Source organism: Oxyura jamaicensis, chromosome 1 (genome assembly GCF_011077185.1).
Source record: "Oxyura jamaicensis isolate SHBP4307 breed ruddy duck chromosome 1, BPBGC_Ojam_1.0, whole genome shotgun sequence".
Taxonomy (NCBI): Eukaryota; Metazoa; Chordata; class Aves; order Anseriformes; family Anatidae; genus Oxyura; species Oxyura jamaicensis.
This window is the reverse complement of record NC_048893.1, coordinates 4,428,182-4,437,515: the sequence shown is the minus strand read 5'-3', so window position 1 is coordinate 4,437,515 and position 9,334 is coordinate 4,428,182.

Genomic DNA, 9,334 nt, shown 5'->3' with positions numbered 1-9,334 from the left:
TTGCAGCTGGCTGAGTCATGTTTCATGTGGGGTATGGTCTCTTGCTAATAATAAGCGAACTGCTAAAATATTATTCTACACTTTATTAACTTGTTCAGTAAGTTTGCATGTTCTGTACAGGCATGTTCACTGGTAACTTCTTTTCTTTAAGAACTTTTCCCTGATAGTCACCCAGACAACATTAGAAAATAGTTTTTTGTTTTGTTTTGTTTTGTTTTGTTTTGTTTTGTTTTTCCTACAGGACTTCTGCCTCATGTCACACAGCCAAGACTCTGAAGAGGCTTCCTTTGCTGTGATATAGCACATGTTGTTTATGCAATGATTCTACAGCAAACTCTTTTCAAAGAAAAGTGATAATCACATCCAATAAATTGTTGTCATTTAAAAAATAAAATAAAATAAAAATAAAAATCAATGGAGATCATACAAGTTGTTCAATACTGCTATCCCTGGATGAAAATTGGGATTAAAAAAAAAAAAAAAAAAAACAGAAAAGTTTTTGTTTTCTTCGGAAACCTTAACTTTTCTTTTCCTCATAGGACATTTTTGCTTTGATATTTTTCTGTAACTTTTCATTTTTCATAGTTTATCTTTCCCTAAAATGTTAGTTAGTTAGTTAGTTAGTTAGTTTTAGCTAAGGAAGGAAGAAAAAGAAGAAAATGTTTGGCTATTTTGGCAAACATTTAACAGGATGAGAGACAAGGGTCGACCAGAGTTGTGTGTATTCTTACAGCCCATAATGCAGTCATGGCCATTCAACCGTGAAACTCTTTCATTAGATTTTGTTGCAACTGTGCTGCTGATGCTGTAATTATGTAAATAAAAATTTTTACTCATCTGATTTGAAGATAGGGAGGAAAAAGGCTTATGGGAAACACTGTATCTCAAAATGCTCCCTAGGATGTGGTTTTGTAGCTGTAAGGAACATGGGCTGCTTATCATATGAAGGATGTATTTCATAGAAGTAGTGCATGAAGATGCATGTCCCTTAACATTGATAGTCTACCCCACTTATACAAAACACTTCTTCATCTTGAATGAGTGAGGGCTAATGTGACTAACACTGGTAATGGTGGTAGACTAGGCAGTGAGTGCATTGTACTGAGAAGAGAATAGACGAATCAGTTTTGCAGCTGTTCAGATGTGAATAACCCAAGCACTTAGGTCAGTTGTGGCTCTCGGGTCATGAAAATAGACATGCAGCCAGAATGGGGCATGAAATGGTGGCCTGGGACTTATCTGCTGTGATTGTTCCAGAAGAACGGGGCCAGCTAAGCCACACTGTCTTCTGTCTGATGGCTTGCATTTGACAAAGGTATCTCTTGCCATAATATATGCTTTGTGTTGTGATCTATAAACAATCACATTCAGTTATACACTTCTAGTGTTGAAGGGTGACAGATTTTGAAAACTGCAAGACCTGATGAAGGACATAAGAAAAACAGCAAGAGAAATAAATAAATGAATAAACAATTGATTGCATAGTGAAAAGGAAATATACCCTTCACACTGGCAGCCTTATTTTTAAATTAGACAGTACTCCAGTGTATAGATAACATAGCTGGGATGGGGAAGATGTAAATTCCTGTGTTGGTTCAGACAGAAGAATGGTCTGATCCTTGGTCTTCCCTATCCAAAGGAGTTTCTTATCCTGTGGATCCCAATAGTTTAGAAACTTGACTGCAGTAGTACTGAAGGATGAACCCCACTTTGAAGAAGAATATTATCCTTGCTACAGAAAACATGCACATTCCCTCTCTGGTCCCCATTTATAAACTGTGGTGTTTCCAGAATTTCCTATTATAAGAGAAACATTTGAAAAGCTTTTATTAGGATCCTATTTAACCCCCAAAGGAAATATATATATATACATATATGCACGCACCATTGAGGCAATAAGATGCTCAAAGCTCTTTTAAGCTGATATCATTTTCTTCACTGGCTGCTGGGACTTCTCACACTAAATTCTTTTCTTTTCCCGACATGACAGCATCTCCCGAGTTGGTCAACCTGTCTCTCAGTAGTGGACCTGGGGACCCATAGCTCCTAAAAGGGCTGAATTTACCCTCGATAGTAATAACATTTGCACTTCTCCTCTGAGGATCAGCACTAGAGGGCAATACAGCCACACATTTAGCCACACACCAGTGATTTTCAGTGGACAGGTATTGCTCCAGTGACATGAAAAAGGGAGGGTGGAGATGAGTTGTCAAAACCATGAGTCAGAGAGAAAGCTGGTCCCACCTTAACCACACTGAAAATGCCAGTCCTCTGCCATGCAGCAATTTACTTTATCAGGCCAGTATCAGAAATTAACACTGGGCTAAGTTGCAAGATAAATATCATTAATTCCTTTATTAGAGATAGATGATATAATATAGAGAAGTTTCACAATGATCTTGGAAAATAACTTATATAGGATGTATGCTGTATGAAATCAGCAAATCCTGTTTTATTCTGATTATTTTTTTTAAATTAAAAAAAAAAAAAATCAAGACCAGCCAAAAGATGTTAAAATCATGCTGAATAAAATAAATAGCAGGAAAAAAAATCCCTCAGACAAATGTGTAAAAATGCTATTAGTAAAAATGCTATTATTAATACCAATCTCTGTTCAGAGTCCCATTCTGAACTTGGCCTTGCCCTCTACTTTACTGAAACCCTATACCTAAAAATGGAGAGACGGCTGATATGGGACAGGCTAAGTTCAATCTGTTGGGACCAGGATTCATTTCAACCCATCAGTGCTCATTATTCCACTAAGTGGTGACATAATTAAGGAACTGAGGTCTACAGGGACTTGGCTTGAGCTGGCTCCCATTTCCTGGTGCCTCTGCAGAAGAACATCAACTCTGCATCAAGCCAAGGGATGGGTTTGCAGAGAAGATGGTCAGCTCCAGGATGTATCGAACATGAGCTTCTTCTCCATAAATGTCTGTCAACCCTCTGAGACTGATTTTAAAACTCAGGGAAGACTGAGAAGAAATAAAGTTGAACTAAATGCCACATAGCCTATGCTATGCATAGCCCTGCTTTACTCCCTCTCCAGCTCAGAAACACTCATTTTATCTATCATTACCACTGCATTTATTTAAAATGACACTACATAGTAGGCTTGTGAAATGTGCTTAGAATTGAAAAATATGCTTGTTTAGTTATATTTTGGTACTGTTATCCTCTTGTTATAGTTGACATAAATTCCTGTATTTATTGATATACTAAGACAGGAAATTTTATACCATGAAAGGATTTGGCCAATACTTTTGCATAGGTTCATACTCCTGGGCTCACCATGATCCTTTTGGGAGCTTTTGATATGTTTTCCGTGTTTTCACAGAGGAACTGTGCCAGGCTTGCTGCTTATTGGACTGCATCTACATAGTTAAGCTAGTATTTGTACGTGAATGTGTTTACTTTTGAACCTGGCATCAAGTACATCAGCTTGTCCTACTTACACAGGGAAAATATGAAGTAACTATTCATATGAAGTAACCCTTAACTTTAATTTAAGTATCTTGGCCACTCAAATTTATTTTACAGTGCAATGCTTCTACTGTTTCCCGCTGGCATTTTGTCACCTGCTGCACTGCTTCAGCACAAATCTAATATAGTGATTTCAGGTTAATAGAAACTCAGCAAAGCCAAAAAGACAAAGAAGTTGAGTAGCAAGGAGTAACTCAGGAAGAAACATCCTGAAACCTGACAGTTTAAAGGACTCATTATGACTGAAGGAAAGCAGAGAAAATATTGCCAGTATGGAAAAAGACCTTGAGACATATCAAGGGAAATTATCACCTAAGGTGATAATTCACACAGTAGTGAATACTTTAAACACCTGCAGGTCAGTCTAGAACTTTTGGAGCAATAGACTGGCAGAAGACAAATTTATGTTGTTATTTAGCCAGTTATTTTTAGGCAAGGTAGATTGAGCATTGATATATACTATGAAGGCAAGTTGTGGCTTTTTTTCAAATGCACATTCTGAGAGATATATTTCACAAGGTGGAAGTCCTGAGTCAAACGAGCTCAAACACTTCTTGCAGAGGTAGCTGAATGAAATGTAACAGCCTGCTTTGTATAGGAGGCCACACTAGCTGATCCAATAGCCCATTCAGAGCTTAAAGCCTCTGAGAGCCTATAGTCTGAGCTACAGACTTAAGCCTCTTACTGAGAGTTGAAACACTTTTGTATTGTCCATAGATCATATATAGAGGAGAAAGCAGACCAGACGGTGAGCAGTGGGGTTGCATATGCCAGGAAAGATGTAATTTGAAAATGAATCTATCCTTACACTGAGTCATAACAGAAGTTATATTATTACCTCTTTATGTGTGGATATAATACCTAATTTAAAGTTGGAAATGCTAGGTAGCTCTGAAGTGAAGATTACAAAGCAGAAAGACTTTAGAGTGGTTAACAAGATATCACAGTAAACATCACCTTATGCCAGAAGATGAAAGAGTGAAATCAACAGAAATGCAAACACTTAAGAGTTGCTATTGTTGTTTTTAAATTCACCCATCGTCAATGAATATATAAGCAAGGGGAGGATACACTATCCTGTGTTTGCTCATCCCCAGTCTTTCTCAGCTCACCTAGTGTTTAGATACATGAGAAGCTAATAGCACTAAAAAAAAAAAAAAAAAAAAAAAAAAAAAAAAAAAAAAAAAAAAAAAATAAAAAAAAAAAAAAAAAAAAAAAAAAAAAAAAAAAAAAAAAAAAAAAACTTTCTGATTTGCATCGAATCAAAGGAGTTTGTAGCTATCTGAAGTTTTACAAGTGGGGACTTCACTTTAGTGATGAAGGTTCAATGGGTTATTTCCTGGTACTTAAAGGAGATTTGTGCTGCACCAGTAGCTTGTTAAACTGTTACCCTGTTTTGTTAGGTACTAATTTCTTTTAATGTGAGTTTACTTTGTCTTGCTTTGTTTGTTGTTATTTCTTGAGTGGGTTTGGTTATCTCCTCCTTAAAAGGAGATTTCAGACTGATAGTATTTACCTAAGCGAGCTATGGACATTATCTTAACCTTTAATGCATTTGTCACTTGACAACTCTTCGGGAGGACTTAATTTCTACTGCCTCTAAATAAATGTTTCTGTGTTAATTGGGGAATGTGAAAAAAATTCTTAAGAACTAAATGTGGTCATTAGGGTTAAGACCTTCATATTAAAAACTTTCTAACTAAAACGTATGTGAAAGGAGAAAAATAAAACTAGTAAGTAGGCATATTTGCATGGCCTTTTTTTTTTTTTTTTTTTCCCTTAATGTCTGCTCTAAAGCTCAGGAAAGATCCCCTTTTATTCTTTAATACTAGTACTACTAACAACAACAACAACAATAATAATAACAGATTCCTATATATTTAATGCTGTATTTTAAAAAAACTCAAATTGGCTTCTTTGTACCTTTGCCATAAGCCATATGCATTGGTTCAATGTATAACATGGTGAACAGCTCAGGAAGGGGGAAAAAAAATCCCTCATAATATATATTTAAAGCATATTGTCACTGGATATTTTTTTTCTAATTTCAGTTTTCACTAGAAACAAAAGTGAAAGCTGGGACAAAGATGAAGGGAACGTAGTAAGGACTTCAGAGAACCCTTCTGTGGCAGGTTTTGGTGTAAGTTTGGAGGGGACTGCTGGCCATGGACACAGCATGAAAGGGATCTTATCCTAATCAAGGCATCCCTTGTAAAAATAATTCATAAGGTCATTCTGACAAAGTTCCTGGCTTTTACAATCATCTTTTGATTGTAGTTATGCCAAATTGTTCTACTTGGAGAAAAATAGCAACTGCCTGAATGTTACTTTAATCATAGAATGGCTCAGGTTGGAAGTGACGTTAAAGATCATCTAGCTCTAATCCTCCTGCCATGGGCAGGGATGCCACAAACTAGATCAGATTTTCCAGGGTCACCTCCAATCTGGCTTTGAACACCTCCAGGGATGGGGCATTCACAGCCTCTCTGGACAACCTGTGCCAGTGCCTTACCACTCTATGAGCGAAGAATTTCCTCCTAACCTCTAATCTTAATCTCCCTTCTTTTAGTTGAAAATCATCCCCCCTTGTCCTTTCATTCTCTGACTGAGCAAAAAGTTGCTCTCCATCTTTTTCATAATGCCTCTTTAAGTGTTGAAAAACTGCAAAGAGGTCACCCTGGAGCCTTCTCTTCTCTTCTTAATCTTCAACCACATGTTATTTCTTCTGTTGGAAAGAGAGGTCCAAGCAGGGTGGACACATTCATGTCAACAAAGCTGTTATGGATCCAAGGGCAACCTGTTGCAAGGGTTTGCCATTGCAGTAGATTGGAGTCAATAAAGAATCTAAATCCTCCAAAGTGACAAGGGTTTTTAATGCACTTTGTCAAATGACCTTTTAACATAAAATGTAAAAATCTAGGAGCTCAGATGAAAGTCAGAGGTTCCCTTCTTCTAGCTGTTTCATTCCTGCTACAAATATTAGTATCATTTGAGGGCTTACCATAAGATGACTGTATTGACAGAAATGGAAATTACATGGGTGAGATAATTCTGACAAAATAGAAAATATGAGCTAACTTTCATCTAAAATTTGAATTTTCATAAACAGTTAAAAAAAAAAAAAAACACTATCTTATCTCTTTTCCTTTTCTTGTTCTTGATTTTAATGTCCACACTTTTTTTTTTTTTTTTTTTTTCCAGTTTCCCATCTTCACCACACACACACAGAAAAAGAAGGAGTGAAAGAACCTGAAGATGGTTGAATTAGGAAATTTTTATGCATTATTTGACTGTGCAGAGCACACAAGTACACAAACCTTAAATCATATTTTGTTTCAATTTCATTATATATTTAATCAATAGGAAAAAAAAAAGAAAAGAAGCTATCCAAAAAAATCTATGAAAATTCTTCATTTTCATGATTACTTGATTCTTAGCTATATATGAGCAGCATTGAGAATTCCCAGCAGAAATCATAAGCATCCTCTAGACCTCCTTTCTCGTTACTTTACTGCCTTGCTAAATGATGTATAAGGTCAACAATTACTCCACTTTTTTGCAGCTGGAGAATTTAAGATCATAATGGACAAAAACATAATGAAATAGTACATTTTATAAGAGAAAATAGTATTGGAGCATCAGTAATTTGCATGAATTTGTACTAGAAGTACATTAGCAAGGAAAAGGCTCAAACCTGGACCTCAAATTCCATTTTATTGCTCAATTATTTGGTAATTTACTGTTATTTCTTTTTCACTCACACACATTAAATGTAAGAGTAACTACTGTTATAAATGCAAAATAACACTCTCGTATATGTTATTCTTGGCTCTACTATATATTTTTAAAATAAGAAGCTTGAGACTCTTGTGAATTTTGTGATTATTATTATTTATTACTGTAAACTGGCTTATGCAACACCTTCTGAGATCACATTATCATAATGAACCTGAGTGCAGCACCCACAGTGCCTCCTACACAAGGGAATTAAAAATTTCTAAGAATTCAATTTCTAAGTATGATCTTTGTTGAATACCATAGAAGTATGAATCACTTCTCATGAGTCACATGAAAATGTTACAAAGCATAAAACAAGAGCTGTTCACGTGAAACATTTTGCATCAAAAAAAAAAAAAAAAAAAAAAAAAAAAAGTGGCCAGCTGACTAGGTCAGCAAAGTGGTTATAAGAGCTGCACATTTCCACTGAGATTTTTACATGTGGAAAAAACAGTGATCTCCTTTGCTCAAGGCCAAAGCTCACTATGATGCAATGGGAAATGTGAGTTTTAAGTTGGCATTTTTTTACCAAAACCCAGAGACATAAAAAAAATAAATATATATATTATTAATATATATATATTACATATATATATAATATGTATATATATATGTAATATTGTCAGGACCAATTTACCACACCACAAGTTTTTTTAATAAATATGAGGAGCAGGTTGATTCTGAAAACAAAACTGGTTAATAACAGGTTTTCTATTGGTCTTAACACATTAATGCCATAGATTCAGTGTTTAAAAAACAGCCAGTGTATCTGTCTTTAACCCTCTTATTACATGATTCACTTCTGTGTCTGTTCTATAACTGTGATATAGCTGAGCTAGGTTTAAAGTAGGTCTGTGGTGTGGTTGGAACTGTTGGTGCTACCTATGTGAACCAGTTTAGTGATGTTTTGGGAATCTCCACCGAAACCAAAGCCTCTTTGGGGAAAACAAACCCAGAATATTTCTTTGTGGATTCATTCACCCTCTTTGCCTGTAAAACAGAGGATTAATCAACCCCATTTTGGAAATGATAAACTGCTTCCTGGTGAAATGTTGGGGCTTGCCCACAGTCAAACAGAAAGTCTGGGGAAGAGCAAGGAGCTGCCCCCAAACCATCTCAACATCTCCCAGCAAAGTGCTTTGTTGTCACAGCTTCATTGTCATAGAAAGAGGGCTGTCCCACACAGTTCTGGGAATATCTTAGCTATGAATTTTCTGGCCAGGACTCTTTAAAAGATTGAATTTGAAACAAAAAAGACTGATCTGATAAACAACTCTGTGAATGAAGGTTTGGCTTGCTAAGGATGAAGGCTGACTCCACTGTTTTAGAGACTACACAAATGCCATATGAAGACAAAAGAAGTAGTTTTCAGTTGTCTTGAAAGCCAAGGAAAACATACCAATGTTTTTAGTAGGCTGTATAAATGGTACCTGATTTGATCGTAGACTCATAAATTACATAGGAGCAAAGAGCAGGGAGCACATGAGAGATCTGAGCAGAGTGGCCTGCATCTGTCACCAAGAGAAAGTGCTTCATCCCCCAAAGGCATTCAGATTCTATTTCCAGCAAGCCACTCCCTAGAAAAAAAATAATGATGTTGCTCAAACAAAGTGATAAATATATATGAAAATGGCAAAAAATGCAAAATAACCTTTTAAGCACGAATTTTTCTTCTCAACACATTTACTTCTCCTTTAATATACAGAAAATAAAAGATTTCCATCCCAGAGGAAAGTTCTGGGTATTCTTTGTTATACAGTAACATTATGCTCAAACATTTCAGTCCCCTAAATATTGGTTTTGGGATTACTCATGGAAACTTTTCTGTGGAAGGGGAAAGGGGAGGGGAAGCAGCATGGTGCAGGGACAGGGAAAACATCCTTCATTAAAACTCCTTTAGCTCCAGAAAGGATCTCTGTGAAGTGCAAGAGAAATATTTGGAATTATTCTAAGCCATCTGCAGTTTGGGTGTCTGTTTTCAATGTCAATTCCTTCTAACCCACATTACTTTTTTTCTTTTTTTTTCTTCTTTTTTTTGAATTTCTGCAGAGGAGGGTAATGATTATTTCAGAAG